This window comes from Protopterus annectens, chromosome 13.part0 (genome assembly GCF_019279795.1).
Source record: "Protopterus annectens isolate FY-2018-M chromosome 13.part0, PAN1.0, whole genome shotgun sequence".
Classification (NCBI taxonomy): domain Eukaryota; kingdom Metazoa; phylum Chordata; order Ceratodontiformes; family Protopteridae; genus Protopterus; species Protopterus annectens.
In genome coordinates, this window is record NC_056747.1 from 597,812,362 (window position 1) to 597,827,939 (window position 15,578).

Consider the following 15,578-nt stretch of genomic DNA (forward strand, 5'->3'; position numbering starts at 1 on the left):
ATCCTGTAACACCATTGCCTTGAGCTTCCGCTTGTGTGGGTGTGCCCAGATTTGCTTAATCTATCTGCCACAACGTTCTGCTCTGACATACGATGCCTGAAGAGTCGGAGAATACTGAGAAACCTGTACCCAGGCTACCACTAACAAACATCACAGAGGATAAGATCTCATACTCCCTTGTTTCTTGAGATGCCACATCACTGTGGTGTTGTCTGTAACTACTACAAGAGGACCCAGAGCCCTAAGGTGGTTACAGACGTTAAAGTTGTGCATCACTGCCAACATCTCCTTGATACTGATGTGCTTCTGTGTGTCCTTGGGCCCTCAAGTCACTTGTACTTGCATCTCCACTGGCACAAGCTTCCCAGGTGAAGTCGGGCAGATCTGGACAGACAGTACTGGCAAGAGAAAGAGAAAGGACACCCTAGATTGATATTCAACTGTTCTTTCCAACACTGTAACTCTTGTCTGATGAAAGGCAGCACTGGCAACTGGGATTACAGGAATGAAGGTGCTGGGATTAACAATTCGGATATACTACTGAATTTTTCTCATGTGAAGATGGGCCAAACATCTCTAGTGGTGATCTCATTCCTGTACTGAACAAAATTCATGTGAAATCCATTGCAAATGTTCCTGATCCTCTGGTGGAGCTTTCTAATGATGCAGTCATCACAACACTAGATCATTTTGTTGTGTGTGTGTGTACAGTTGATATAAAAAGTGTACACACCCCTGTTAAAATGCCAGGTTTTTGTGACAAAAAAATAAGAACACAATAAATAATTTCAAAACTTCCCACCTTTAATGTGACCTATAACCTGTACAATTCAACTGAAAAACAAATCTGTTGGGGGAAAAATATAAAAAATAAAAAAAAGTACAATAAGCTGGTTGCATAAGTGTGCACACCCTTAAACTAATACTTTGATGAAGCACCTTTTATTTAATTACAGCATTCAAGTTTTCATGGGTACACACCTGCCATCAATTAGAGACTCTGATTAACCCCAAATAAAGTTCAGCTGTCATTGTAGGATTTTTCTGACATTTATCAGTTGCCTGCTACAACAAAAGGCATGGTTCGCAGAGAGCTTACAATGTATCAAGGGGATCTCATTGTTGAAAGGTATCAGTCAGGAGAAGGGTACAAAAAATATTTCCACAGCATTGGGTATACCATGGAACACAGTGAAGACGGTCATCAAAAAGTGGAGAAAATATGGGAAAAAAGTGACTTTGCAAAGAACTGGACGTCCCTCCAAAATTGATGAAAAGACAAAATGAAGACTGGTCAGGGAGGCTGCTAAGAGATCTATAGCAACACTGAAGGAGCTGCAAGAATTTCTGGCAAATACTGGTTGTGTACTACATGCGACAACAATCTCCCGTATTCTCCATATGTCTGGACTATGGGGTAGGGTTGCAAGACGGAAGCCTTTTCTTACACAGAAAAACATCCAGGCCCAGCTAAAATTTGCAAAATAATACAAGTCTCCCAAAAGCATGTGGGAAAATGTGTTATGGTCTGATGAGACCAAGGTTGAACTTTTTGGCCACAATTCCAAAAGGTATGTGTGGAGCAAAAACAACACTTCACATCAGAAAAGAACACCATCACCAAGGTAAAGCATGGTGGGTGGCAGTATCATGCTTTGGGGCTGCTTTTCTTCAGCTGGAGCTGTGACTTTAGTCAGGGTGGATGGAATTAGGAACAGCTCCAAATACCAGTCAGTTTTCGCCAAAACCTTCAGGCATCAGCTAGAAAACTGAAGATGAAGAGAAATTTCATGTTTTAGCATTACAATGACCCCAAGCATACATCCAAATCAACAAAAGAATGGCTTCACCAGAAGAAAATTAAAGTTTTGGAATGGCCCAGCCAGAGCCCAGACCTAAATTCAATAGAAAATCTGTGGGGTTACCTGAAGAGGGCTGTGCACAAGAGATGCCCTCATAATCTGACAGATATGAAGCGCTTTTACAAAGAAGAGTGGGCAGATATTGCCAAGTCAAAATGTGCCATGGCTGATGGACTCCAACCCAAGAAGGCTGAATGTTGTAATTAAATCAAAAGGTACTTCAACATATTAGTTTTAGGGGTGTGCACACTTATGCATCCAGCTTATTGTATATATTTTTTTATATGATTTCCCCTAACAGATTTGTTTGTTTTTCAATTGAACTGTACAGGTTATAGGGCACATTAAAGGTGGGAAAAGTTTTGAAATTATTTATTCTGTTATTTTTTTATATCACAAAAACCTGCCATTTTAACAGGGGTGTGTACACTTTTATATCCAGTGTGTGTGTGTGTGTGTGTGTGTGTGTGTGTGTGTGTGTGTGTGTGTGTGTGTGTATCTGTCTATAAAAGAGGTATGTGTTGCAAACTCTGGTAAATTATTACAGAGAGCAATAAGTTTATAGCCAATACAAAGTAATTAACAAGGAGGCACAAAGTACAACAGTTTTCTTTCACTTGCTGCATGCAGAGATCAAGAATCTAGGGAAGCTAAGTAACTGGCATATACAATGTAATCTACTGGTCAAGAGAAGGGGCACTGGCCAACTTAGTAAGTGGTCCTTGGAGTGCAAGGACTACTCCTTTGCAGGAGTATCACAGCCACTTTCCAGGCTAGGGCAGGAATGTACTTCACTAGTTAAAGTTAATACACAGTAAAGGGTTACAGCAGACAGTGTTTTATCCTTAAAGCAAGAAGTTCCCTAGTTTGATTCTCAGCTAGGGTGCCTTTTGTGCTAAGTCTGAATGTCCTCCCTGTATTTGCATGGGTTTCTTTCAGCTGTTCCATTTTCCTCCCACATTCCAAAGATATGCAGTAGGTTGATTGGACACTGTAAATTGTCCATAGGTGTGTGTGCGCGTGTAAGGTGTGGAAGAACTACTGTGGAAGGGCTGGCCAGCCAGTGGCATACACCCTGGCTCTAGATGATTCACTATTGAAATGACACCCGACTTCATGAGCAAAAATGTGGAAAAAGTGGTTGTGGATGGATGGAGATATATATACATATATATATACATATATATATATATATATATATATATATATATATATATATATATATATATATATAAATATATATAGATATAAAAATATATATAGATATGGATTTGGGTCTATTTCAAATTAACAAAATCTCACTTACCTGAATTTTAAATAACTGAGATGACACCACCAAAATTGCATTTTAACGAATACCCACATAGGTTCATAGGTAGGTACTAGGCTAGTGACCCTAGGGCATAATTAAGCCTAGCCAAAATGTTTCTGCTTTCGCCTCCCTCCCACATGGTTTAGTTACCTGCACCTTTGTCGAGCAGGGCAACATAAGTGATTCCTGGGGAGAATTTCCTGTTTCCCATCCACCAATCAAGATTCCTCTTGAAGAGCACTAATGAGGAGCTCTGCCTCACATATATGGGGACCTTATTCCAGAGCAAGGGGAGTCTCTGGGACACGAATCTGTCCCTCCAACAAATCATGTTTATTGTTGATGTCCGGTTTATATCCCTTGAGCGTGTAGCTCTGGTGGATTGGGTTTTCCTTGGGTGGAGCATTTCTAGCAATTTGGGGTTAGACATAGCCTTGTTTTCAGGCAGAGATCACCTCTGAGTAGCCGGTATGCGACCAAGTACAGTTTGAGTTTTTTTAGCCTTACGGCATAGGGCATCTGTTTAAGGCCCGTTATCCTCTTTGTGAGGTACTTTTGAGGCCTCTCCAGTTGTTGCAGATGTCTTGTAAGGTACATCCTGAATGGGGCATTATATTCAATAACTGGTCTGAGTGATGAGTAGAGGGGGACAATAACTTCCTTATTCCTAGATGCAAACCCCTTTGTGATAAGGTGGGCCATGTAGAAGGATTTTCTAACCACTTTAGCAATGTGGTTGTCGAAGGAGAGGTTACTATCCACCTGAGTCCCTAGGTCTTAACACTCTCTGTGTTAAGTGGGCTGCCACCTATGTTGTAATTCATAGGTACTTGGTTTTTCCCAAAAGGGATGGCAATGCATTTTTTGGCATTTAGCTTGAGGACATGATTTTGACACCACGTATCTGTATCTGTGAGACCCTTTTGAAGGATGTCTGTCAGTAGGAGTCTCAATTATGGCACCCAGTTTGCAGTCATCTGCAAACTTTGTTATCCATAGTCCCTCCGTGTTTACTAGTACCTCAGAGAAGTAGATACCGAATAGGAGGGGTCCCAAGACTGAGCCCTGTGGTACTCCACTAGTCACAGGTTTAGAGTCAGATCTAGCATTTCCTATTGTCACTGAATGGGTTCTATCCATGAGTCAGTTAGCAACCCATCTTGTAACATAGGGGTTTATGTTTAGGTTGGTGAGTTTGTCTATAATTCCCGAGTGGGGAATGGTATCGAAGGCCTTTGCAAGATCAAGGTATGCTGTGTGAACCACCTTTCCCTCATCTATTGCTTTAGTGACTATTTCAAAAAAGTCAACCAGATTTAGGAGACATGACCTTCTCTTTACGAACCCAAACTGGGTGGGGTCTAGGGTTTGTAGGGTCCCAATGTCGTTGTTCGAGTTCCATGATGATGCACTCCATGGCCTTGCAGACGAGGCTCGTCAGGCTGATGGGGCGGTAGTTCCCAGGGTCAGTGGTGGCACCTCCTTTGTGGAGTGGAATAACTGTTGCCATGCACCACTCTGTGGGCACATAGCCTGAGGTCAGGCTGTGGCTGAACATGGTATTAAAGTGAGGGATTAATTTGTTTTGGAGTTCATGTAACATGCAGCCTGGGATGCCATCTGGTCCCATGGTTGCTGTGCTTCTTGCCTTGGGGAGTGCTGTTTTCACCTGGGTGTCTGTGATTTTAGGGGCAGCACAATCTTCTGGTATGGATATGTGCCCTTTAGGGGGTGAGAGTGGGGTGAAGCTTGCACTGAACCTATCTGCCAATATATTGGCAATTATCAGTTGGTTCAGTGAATTTTGAACCATTATGCTGTAGCTCAGAGCAGATCTGAGAGTTGCTATTTAGGTTATTGACGTAGCTAAAAAATGCTTTGTGGTTGTCTTTGGTGTCTTGCGATTTTTCTTTCAAAGCTCGCCTTAGAGGTTTTTATGAACGTTCTTAGCTTTTTGTTAAGAGTGGTCAGGGAGCCCTCCATTCCTGGGTTTTTACTCTCTTTGTAATAATTTCTTCCTTCTATTATAGAGCCTATTTATGGCCGGGGTCCGCCAGACTGGTTTCCTCTTTTTGGAGGAGTGGGTCTTGGTCTTGTTTGGGATAGCACGGTCCATGCACTCATGTAGGTGCTTGTAGAGTGCTTTTGTGTAGGATATAGCAGATTCAATCATATTGACATTCTGCGTGGGAGTAACGAAGTTTGCCACCTCTGTCTTGTAGTATAAAGTTCGCTTTGGAGAAGTTTTTCACTGTGGTTTCCTTGGGGGGGGGGGGTGAGGGTGGTATGTGGATATCTAGGGTGATGAGTTTATGGTCTGAGCTGACCAATGAGGAATTTACCACAGGTGTGGAGCATTTGTCCGCCATGTTGGTGATGACCAGGTTCAGTATATTGTTACCCCTTGTGGGGGTGTTTATAAGCTGGTCCAGGGCATTTGAGTTTATGTATTCCAGGAAGTGCTGAGCAAAGGTATTAGTACTTCCGTGGTTTTCCCAGTTGATGTTTGGGTAATTGAAATTATGTAGTATAAGGGTGTTCGGTTGGACCCTCATGTTTTCCAGTACCTCGAGGAAGGAGGAGTGAGTGTTTTGGGGCAGGGATGGTGATCTGTAGCAATCCCATTGTCAGTTGCACTTGGATAATATCCGAGGCATCATACTTTGCAACCAGTCTGGAGGTGTGGTTATCCTTGATGAATATGGATACATCTCCTCCTTTTGTATTTCAGTCCGGGTTTTGTGGCTGAAATGTGTGGTATGGGGTGCTCTCTTGAACCTTGAACCAGGTCTCTGTTACTGCACAAATATCGGTGCTCTCCATATTGAGGAGTGCCTCGAGAGAGTGCACTTTGCGGTTTAAGCTTCTAGCGTTGAGCAGCATGACCCTCCTTTTTTTGTCACTAGCACTTGTTACAGTGGTGGATTTGTTTTTTGAACCTTGCCTAAAAAAGACTATGGGGGTGGCAAGAGCCTTTGCCAGTATCCTGAATCCCAGGGGAGACCGATGCAAGCCATCTCTGGTGAAGCATCGAGGCTTGTCATCCCAGGCAGACAGATACTGGATCTCCTTTGAATGACACCAAAAACTTAGCCAATTGTTGAAATTATTTCCCTGTACTGAGGTATCATTCTTGGTGAGGGTAAGATGCTACTCAGGGCTAGGGTCATACCTGCCTTGATTACATAATCAGAGATCTCTTCTATGTCCCTTTGCATGTAGTCCAGGGAGGTACGTCTTAAGTCATTCACACCAACATGGACAATGACAGAGTCATATTTATACTTGTTGTGGAGTGACCTGAGTGCGTGGGTAATGTGGCGGATTCTGGCGCCCGACAAGCAACTGACAGTGACCTTCTCTTTGTCCAGCCTGGTGACAGGGACATCAGTGTGTTAGGTATGGTGTTTTGCCTTAAGGGCTGTGGTTGTGCGGCACACTGGTTTTGGTGGTTATGTGATGATTGCGATGAGTTTTTGGGTGTAGGTTACGTACGTCTCTGCTTTGGAGGTCTCGGTTTCCTCAGATTTTTATTAAAAGCCTCTGAATATGTCTTTGCGTATCTATGTGTGGGGTTTGCAGTTGCATGTTTGGAGGGTCTATGTGTAATAAGTGGCATGTTGCAGGTTGTTACCTTCTCCTCTTGACTATCAATTCCAGTTGTGCCTGGAGAGGGCTTTGCCTCAAGTTTGGCTATGTAAGTGCATCTCTCGCAGATTTTGGTGTCGTGTGGTAGGAGAAGAGGGTTGTCCGTGTATATGAGGCAGTTGTGACATTGCCTCAGGATGCCCAAATTCATCAGGTGAACAGGAGAATACACTGGGAGCTGGCTCTTGGACATGCCTGAATGGGTTGAGGAACTTATTTAATTGGTGGGGAGAGAGTAATTTGACTGTTCCCTACTAACAACTGTTTGGGATCGAGTACTATAGTTTGTTAGTGCTTCTGTCTCTTTTTGGGGCAAGTGCTAGTCCGAAAGTGCTGATTTGAGTGCTAAATCTGGAAGAACTGGCTAGTACTAAGGGAAAAACTGAAGAGCAGACTCAGTCGAGCTGGGGATAGTTTAACCCTAGGACAGGTAGGCTGTTCAGAGCTCCCCATTCTCACTGGTGAACAAAGAAACTTCCTTTTTGCCTAAGTAAGTTCTGGATAACACAGAAGCTTAAACACAGTCCAAGTATCAGCAAGTATCTGAAATTGGAGTTTTCTAGCTTAGTAAGGCGGGAAAATAGCAAGATTTTTTTCCCCCAGAAAAACATTAGAAACAAACGAAAAAAACACTTTTACAGTACAGTAATGGCTGTTGCACATGAATGAGAAGCCAGTAACAATTAAAAAATACAATTTACAACAAAAACGACTTTTTTTTTTTAAAGTGCAGGCTCAAATAAATGCAATCTCAGTGCAAAATGAGCGTTTTAAGAAGCAATAAATGCCAGAAAATGAGCGTTTAGGTGGAAATAGCAATAAGCAGCAAGAAAAAATCAGAAAAAGGTACTTAAACACTCCAAAGTCTCTCCTTTGGTCTTTCTGGCGCTGTAGGTCTCTGCAGGACACCTGGGCAGGATCTGCTGAACTGATGCCAATAATGTAACCAAGGAAAGGAGGCAGTTGACCAACATATAGTGTGATCTCAGAGTTATATTTAGTTGGGGGGGTGTAGGGTGTGAAGCCTCCCACTTGGGTGGGTTTGAAATGCTTCCGTATTTTTTTTTTTGTTCCTTTTGGCTGACTGCTTCCTTTCCTTGGTTATATAGGAGTAATGTGAGTGTTCGTTAAAATGCAACTTCAGTGTTGTCATCTCGGTTATTTAAAGTGTGGGTGAGATTTTGTTAACATGGTGTGTGTGTGTGTATATGTGTGTGTGTGTATATATATATATATATATATATATATATATATATGTGTGTGTGTATATATATATATATATTTTGTATATATTATATACACACACGGGTATATATAATGTCTGTATGCGTGTGTGTGTTGTGTGAAGATAGACAAAGACACTAGTCCCTATTGTGACTTTTATATTCACTGCTATGATCACAGGCTTTGTTATATAAGGTTGGCCACAAGTATGAGCACAACAAGGATACCCAACAAATGGCATACCATTCAGAGATCTTACTAAAGGAAACATTCTTAACGTGAGATTTCAGCTACACATAATAATACAATCTAGTTTGCAGATGCTCTGATGTCTGTGCTGCCCTGTCTGACCATCAATAAAGTTTTTACTTCCTCTAACTGTGAGGAGACTGCACATTAGGTGTCCAGGTTTGGACCAGCCTTTTCCTCCCTTGCATGCTTCTGAGTATAGCAGTACAAGAGCATTGAAGCCTTTGTGCCATTGCTGATCAGGCACTGGGTATTTTGATTACGAGACCATGAATGTGGTTTCTTCTATCCATCCTACTCCTAGGCCATTCAGTTCATACTTATTTCATGCTGTTTCAAAGCAGGCCTTTGTTGCAGCTTATTAAACTAGCCATCTTTGGATCCTTCCAACTTGAAAGAAAAAAACAAACTGCCCTGTTTCAACCTTTCCTTTTATATGACTGGTTATTGAGGCAAGATGTATTCCTACACAGGTCTGTATTCAGTTTTTAGAATGTCTTCTGAAGAACGTGCATTTGTAAAGCAGCTGAACTTTGACAGCAGATATTTTGAAATGGCAGTTCTATAAGTGAAAATTTATCTGACATGCACTTTTCTTCCTCCAAGGCTGAGTATTATCAGTTAGTACTTTTAAGGTCAGAGGTATGTCATACTAAAATGTCTCACAATACCTTGGACTTTTTTTAATTTGTGAATAGAACAAAATTTTATTGTGCTGAATTTCTTTTGAAGAAATTAAATTCTGACAATTAAAATTCTTAGAATCACAGTGATACCCTAAAGAGTTCATGGTTTCCACAATCCATATCAGTCTAGTTTTCATTCTAGATGCAGTACAGAGACAACCCTCTCACAGGTCTTGGTCAATCACTTAATGATAAAAGATAATCATGTCTTCATTCTTGCCCTCTTTGATCACTCTGCAGATTTTCACAGCTTGGATCATGGGATTTTGCTAAAAGTTTCTGTATATCCAGTATACCTTCTCTGGTACAGTCCTCACTTGCCTTGCATATCAGTTCTTTGGACAGTCTGAACATGTAACATCTAGGATTAACAATTTCCACAAATATTTGGTGGCAGGCAGGGTATTAAAGAGCTTGATTCTGACTCCTATGCAATTCATGTATACTTTAACAGATGTTCTAAATGCTACACAGCAACACTATCAGTGTTATTCTGATGGCCATCAAAACTTGCATCCCCCCCTTATTTTTTTCCAGATTCCATATCTGACTTCAGCTCTTAACAGGATTGCATGGATTCGGTTTTAAACTAGTTTAGGCACAGATGACTTAAACTAAACCCACCTAAGATCCAGGTGATACCATTGTTTGCTCATCCTAGGTTCCCTACTTGCCTATATCCTCTCTTTTTTTATATGGGGGCAATGCCAGAATTTCAGCCTTGGGTGTAGAGCCTTGTAGTATCCCTAGATAACATCCCAAGACTGAAGGACCAGGTGTAGAATCTTATGAAATCTTTGAATATTTACCATCAGAACACCTCCAGAATTAAACATATGATATTTAATTCCATCCTGAAAATATTAATTCTTGTCCATATATCATCCTGTTTTGAGCACTACATTGTTATTTGCCTATGACTCTGATACTGACCTGGACTGCCTGATGTAGCTGTAAATTTCTCCAGCAGGGTGTTTGCTAGTATCTCTAGGTTTAACTTCTCCAAGTCCTTTCCGGGTTTCTAATACCATGGTGGGAATAGACCCCATTCATAAGTCAGGAAATGATGAGAGTTCATGAAATTAGTATTGTTTCAGTCTTTGATGTTAACCAAGAGTGCTCTTCACAGCATCCGCACTGTGCCCAGAACGGTCTTCTCCTGTCATTCATACACTGTTACATGTATTAGAAGTATACCAAAGTATGACAAATTCTTTTTTATTTTTTTAGTCTGTAAGTATGATATCAGCCTTGTGTTGAGAGATGTACTGACCTGCCAATATTTGTCCATTTTGTATTAAAGAATTCATTTTTGACCTGTATAAACCTAATGAACCAGGATCCATTACAAACACCCTGTACTGTGCTTTACCAGCTTTGGCCTGCTGATGGCTTTATTATATATATATATATATATTTTTTTTAATCTGTAAACTGATCCAACTTGGACAATTTTTAGGCTCATCTCAGGGTTACACAGATCACCGGTAATAAGATGATGTAATAACTGATAAAAAAACACAACAAAGACTGCGTAGTAAATACACTTTTAAGAGTTAAATGTAGAATGCAAAATATAAATGAACATTAACACAATCGTGACTGATGAGATATACTGTGTATATTATGTACAATATCTATGCATTTTTATAGTTAATTTCTGATTGATTTTCTCACTGAAGAGGTGAGAGAGGAAATTGAGCCTGATGGCACTTTAAACTTGTAAGTAAAAAGATGGCAGGGACGGCAGAGACGGATGTAGCAGACTGCCTAAAGAGCAAGAGGAAGATGCAGATGTAGAAAAGGGAGAAGAGAGGGAAGACAGAAACTATGAGAATTTCAGACTGTGCGTAATAAGGAAGCTATTCATATTTTTTTGAGTATGCATAGAAAAAAAAATGTTTATAAATAGAGAAATAAATCTTATACATACTAGATAATTCTTCTGAAGGAAGACACTTGCATTTGCTTTCTTTAAACATTTTTTGTGTGTGACTCGAAATGTATGTTGGGAGAAGATGGATTTTAAGCTAGTAGGAAGGAATTCCCATATCTGTGAAGTCATGACTGAGAAAAAGAAGTTATGCACTCACTTCAATGTTCCATCTGTGTTGTCCACTTTCATTTATTGACATATGGGTTCAGTTCTGAGCCTCGGAACCGACTCTGCCATTACTACATCTCGGGAAAGCCAAAAACTCTCGAGCTTAACCCTTATCCACAATGCTCCTCTCCTAGTTACTTCAGATCGAGTTTAATGAAAGGCAGACAGAATAAACCTCAAAAGCCTTTACAGACACCATATCTGGGACCATATAACAACAGCAATAATAATAAGTGATATGCGTCCATTATCCGTTACACCAAAAAACTTCAAGGGCTGGGGGAAGGTGGGAGGGGAGTCGAGGATAAATGAAAATGGACAACACAGATGGAACGTTATGGTGACTACATAACTTCTTTATCTGATGATGTAAATTTTCATTTTATTCTTACCATATGGGACAGAGTCCACAGATACCTTTGATTTTGGTTGAACTCAAGGATGGATATTCCTGAGCACCACTGTACCAAGTGACGCTCTTCTCCTGGAGACCAGATCCAATTTGTAATGAGTAATAAAGGTATGAGGGAAAGCCCAAGTTGCGGCTGTGCAGATATCATCTATAGTAGTTTCTTGGCTGAAAAACTGCTGAAGTAGCTACAGCTCTTGTAGAATGTGCCTTTAAAGATGCAGACACCTTAATTTTCTTATTGTAGATAAATGAAATGCATTTTTTGAGCCTTCTGCTAGCGTCACTTTGCTGACTGGGATAGCCAAGTCTTGTAGATGTAAATGACATTAATGGCTGGATTTTCAAAAATTTTTATTTCTGTTTAGATAGAAACTTAATTGTCAGTGAACGTCTAATAAATGCAAGCATTATTCACCTTTGTTAATTTACTAGTATTTTTTCCCAGTTTTACTAATAATTTGATATTAGTCTCTGATACCACCAGAAGCCAGAAGGAAGAATTGGTTCTCAGTGAAACTCTTATTTTATGGAAAATCAGGTATTCAGGTTTACATGATAACGCTTGTATTTCTGAAATCGTTTTGGCTGAAGTTATTGTCACTAAATATAGTTTTCCAGGATAAAAATTTTAGATCGCATTCAGGTGATGGTTCAAAAGGTGGTTGAACAATGGCTTGTAGCACTAAGTTGAGATCCTAAGGTGGTGTGTGGAAAAGAATCTTTTTGTAAGGGGTTTTTAGCAAAAGTATTCCTTTTAAGAAGGCCTTGCAATGCTTATGAGAAGCCAAATAGAATTCTTTAAAACCATTATGAAAATTTGAAATCGTCACAAATTGAATTCTTATAGTAGACTGGGAAGCACCTGCTTTAAAAAGTGAAGCTAAAAATTCTAGGATTTTATTGATGGGCACTGAAAAAGGGTCAGTATTGTTATCACGAGTCCAAAAGGTAAACTACCTCCATTTAGTAGCATAGAGTTTATGGGCAGCTGGCTTGTGAGAGGCTACGAGTATATGACATAATGGGGAAGCAATGCCTGGGTATTAATGGAACTGGAGAAACCAAGATGTCAGCTTGAGGTTCACAATGTTCAGATGGATTAATCCCTCTGGATGAGATAGAAGGTCTGGAGCTGGGTCCAGAATCCAAAGTTGTTGAATCAAATAAGATTAAAGACAGTGGAACCATATTTGTCACCGCCAATAAGGTGCAATAAGGATTACTTTGCTCTTCAACCTGATTGCTTTCTGTAGGAATTTCTGGATTACAGGAATTGAGGGAAAGGCATATACAGCAGTCTCAAAGAGCATCTCTCAGTGACTCCCCCCGGAGGGGGAATCCGGCAAAGTAGTTGCTGCACTTGTTCTTTAGAGGTGAGGCAAATAGGTTGCAGCAAGGCTGTCCCCACTGACGGAAAATCCTTTCCATCACTTTTGGACTGAAAGACCAATCATGAGGCAGGAGAATACACCTGCTTATTTTGTCTGCTATTACACTGAAACTCCCTGGAATGTGCATTGCTATCCGAAAGAATTTGGAAGAGATCACCCACTGCCACACTCAGAGCTTCTCGACAAAGGGGATAGGATTTGGTTCCCCCCTGTTTGTTGATGTACCCAAACCAGTGACATATTGTCAGTTTGAATCACAACTGTTCCAGAAGAATGAGCAGTCTCAAAGGCTTGCAATGCTAAAAGCACTGCCCTTCACTCCAGTACATTGATATGCAAGCTGACCTCTGTGGGGGAACCAAGTGCCTTAGACAGTCTTGCCTAGATAATGCCCCCATGCCATCTGGGAGGCATCCGTGGTCACTATGGCTTGGAGTTGTGATGGGACAAAAGCATACCTCTTAACCTCTTTGAACAAGAAATCTGGACAATGCCATAAATAAAAGTGGGACAAAGGACCAACATAGGGACCATTTAAATATTGCTCTCACAAACTTAGAAAAAGTTAATAGAATAACATATCTGCATTAGCACGAATTTTCTGAAGAATATAAAGACTGAAACTCAAAATGTCGTTATTTTCTATGTTCAATCTTTAATGATTTGCCTCTAATTTGCCAGAAAAAACACCATTTTATGAAAAATGGTCCAAAAATATGAAGCGAAAATCTGGACATTCTTTGAAAATTTGTACAGGTGAGAGGTATGGACAAAGGGACAGCCAAGAAGAGTATCATATGAATGCATCCATCAAGCTAAATCTTTTCTGCAAAGATAGGTGATCAAAGTTGGGTAGGACATGGATTGGTGTAACATTGACCACTGACACTGTAGTATCCTCATGTGATATCTTGCTAAAGGAACTAGAATTATAGCTGCAGCCATGGAGCCCAGTACTTGGAGGACTAGACGAGTGGGCACTTTTCTGTGGCTGATTAGTTTCTGTACCTGAACTCTTTGGGGTCAATTTAGATTTTTTTTTGTAATTTGTAGTTCTTCCCAGATAATAACAAATGTGAAGTACATGGTCTCTTGCTTCTATCAACTGATGCCTGGTTGGAGTGATGATAAACCAATCATCTAGATACAGAAACACTCGGAATCTCTGCAGTCTCAAGTGAGCTGCTACTACTGCCATACACTTGGTAAACACCCTGGGGGCTGTGGTGAGACCAAAGGGCAGAACTCCGAATTGTGACCGAGTCCCAGCCAGAATCGGAGGAATCTCCCGTATCATTTGTAGTTTTTAATAGAAGGAGAAGCAACAAGAAAAGCAGCAGGAAGAAAACTATCAACGATGACGGTTTAGAATACACCAAAGTATACAGAAAGAGAAGGAGTGGATAAATTTAAAACTGTTATAAAGAAGTGGGTAGGTTTAACAAATAAAGAAAGTAGAAATTCTTTCAAAATTTTGAATTCCATCAAAAAGCTTTACTTGGCTCAAGAGCAATGGTGAATGCATCTGTCATGAAAGGCGGCAAACGAAATATGAGGTAACCAGAACAGAAGCATTGTGGGTAATGGTTAATGAGAGAGTTTGGCTTTCATGAGCTCTAGTAATTACTGAGTCAGTTCCGAGGCTCATAACCAAACCCACATGTCGAGGATAAATGAAAAGAAAATTGGCATCAGATGCATGGTCTGTCTTGCATATAATCTATTATAAGGAGTTTGCAAAAAGGGAGGATTGTGGATAAGACTTGTGGTTATAATTGGGAATATGCTTGTTTGGTCTCCTGGTAAAAGAGGGATATGACTTAAAACTGATTAATTTAATGATAATTTGTCCCAGGGGTTCCACATCTGTCCCTCATTGACAGGGGCGACAGGTGCTGACTGAGGTTTCTATCTTTTTTGGGGGATAAACTCTTGGCTATGCTTGTAAGGGCCCCAGGGCCATTAGCCTAGTAACCTCCTATGATAAGAGGAGACATCAGTAAGTGACTTTGTTTATATTGGGAGCCATTTAGGTTTAAGAATGCATGCTCTCATTCTGAAAATCAAGTAATGCACCTGCAAATACTGTTAGTGGTGGTCTGCAGAGAATCTTCTTTTTAGGGAGGTTGACATAGTAAAATAAAGTCCATATTTGAAGTGTGCTAGGAGTACACCTTTCCCCTAAGGACATTCTGCCTTCAGTAGAGAGAAAGTGGAAATTTTTGCCCTAAAAAAGAAGTTTGTTCTTTTGGCCATGTGAATATGATGTTGAAAAATACAATTGTGCTAGTTATAATTACCATAACTGTAGATAATCACTGCTGCAGTAGCCTTAGCTACCTGGGTTCCATCCAGCCTAGGATAGAACAGCCAGACAGCTCCCAAAGCTTCAGGGCACCTTCCACACATCCAAGCCTTCAGACAGATTGAGCTGAGCTGACTGAAAAACAAGTTTGGGAGTAAAGTCCTTCAGAGCTAAAACTTGCTCCATTTGAACCAGCTAATCTGGCTGACCTCAGGTTCTTAACATGGAAAACAGTTTTACTGATTGCTCTGACCTCTGCAAAAAGGGTATCTGAGTTGCTACCTCTTATGGTAAGTCAACCATATCTCGTATTACATAGGGACAGGGTTTCTTTGACAACTAATCCTTCTTTAATTTCTGTCCATCTCCCCATTTTCTTTTCTTA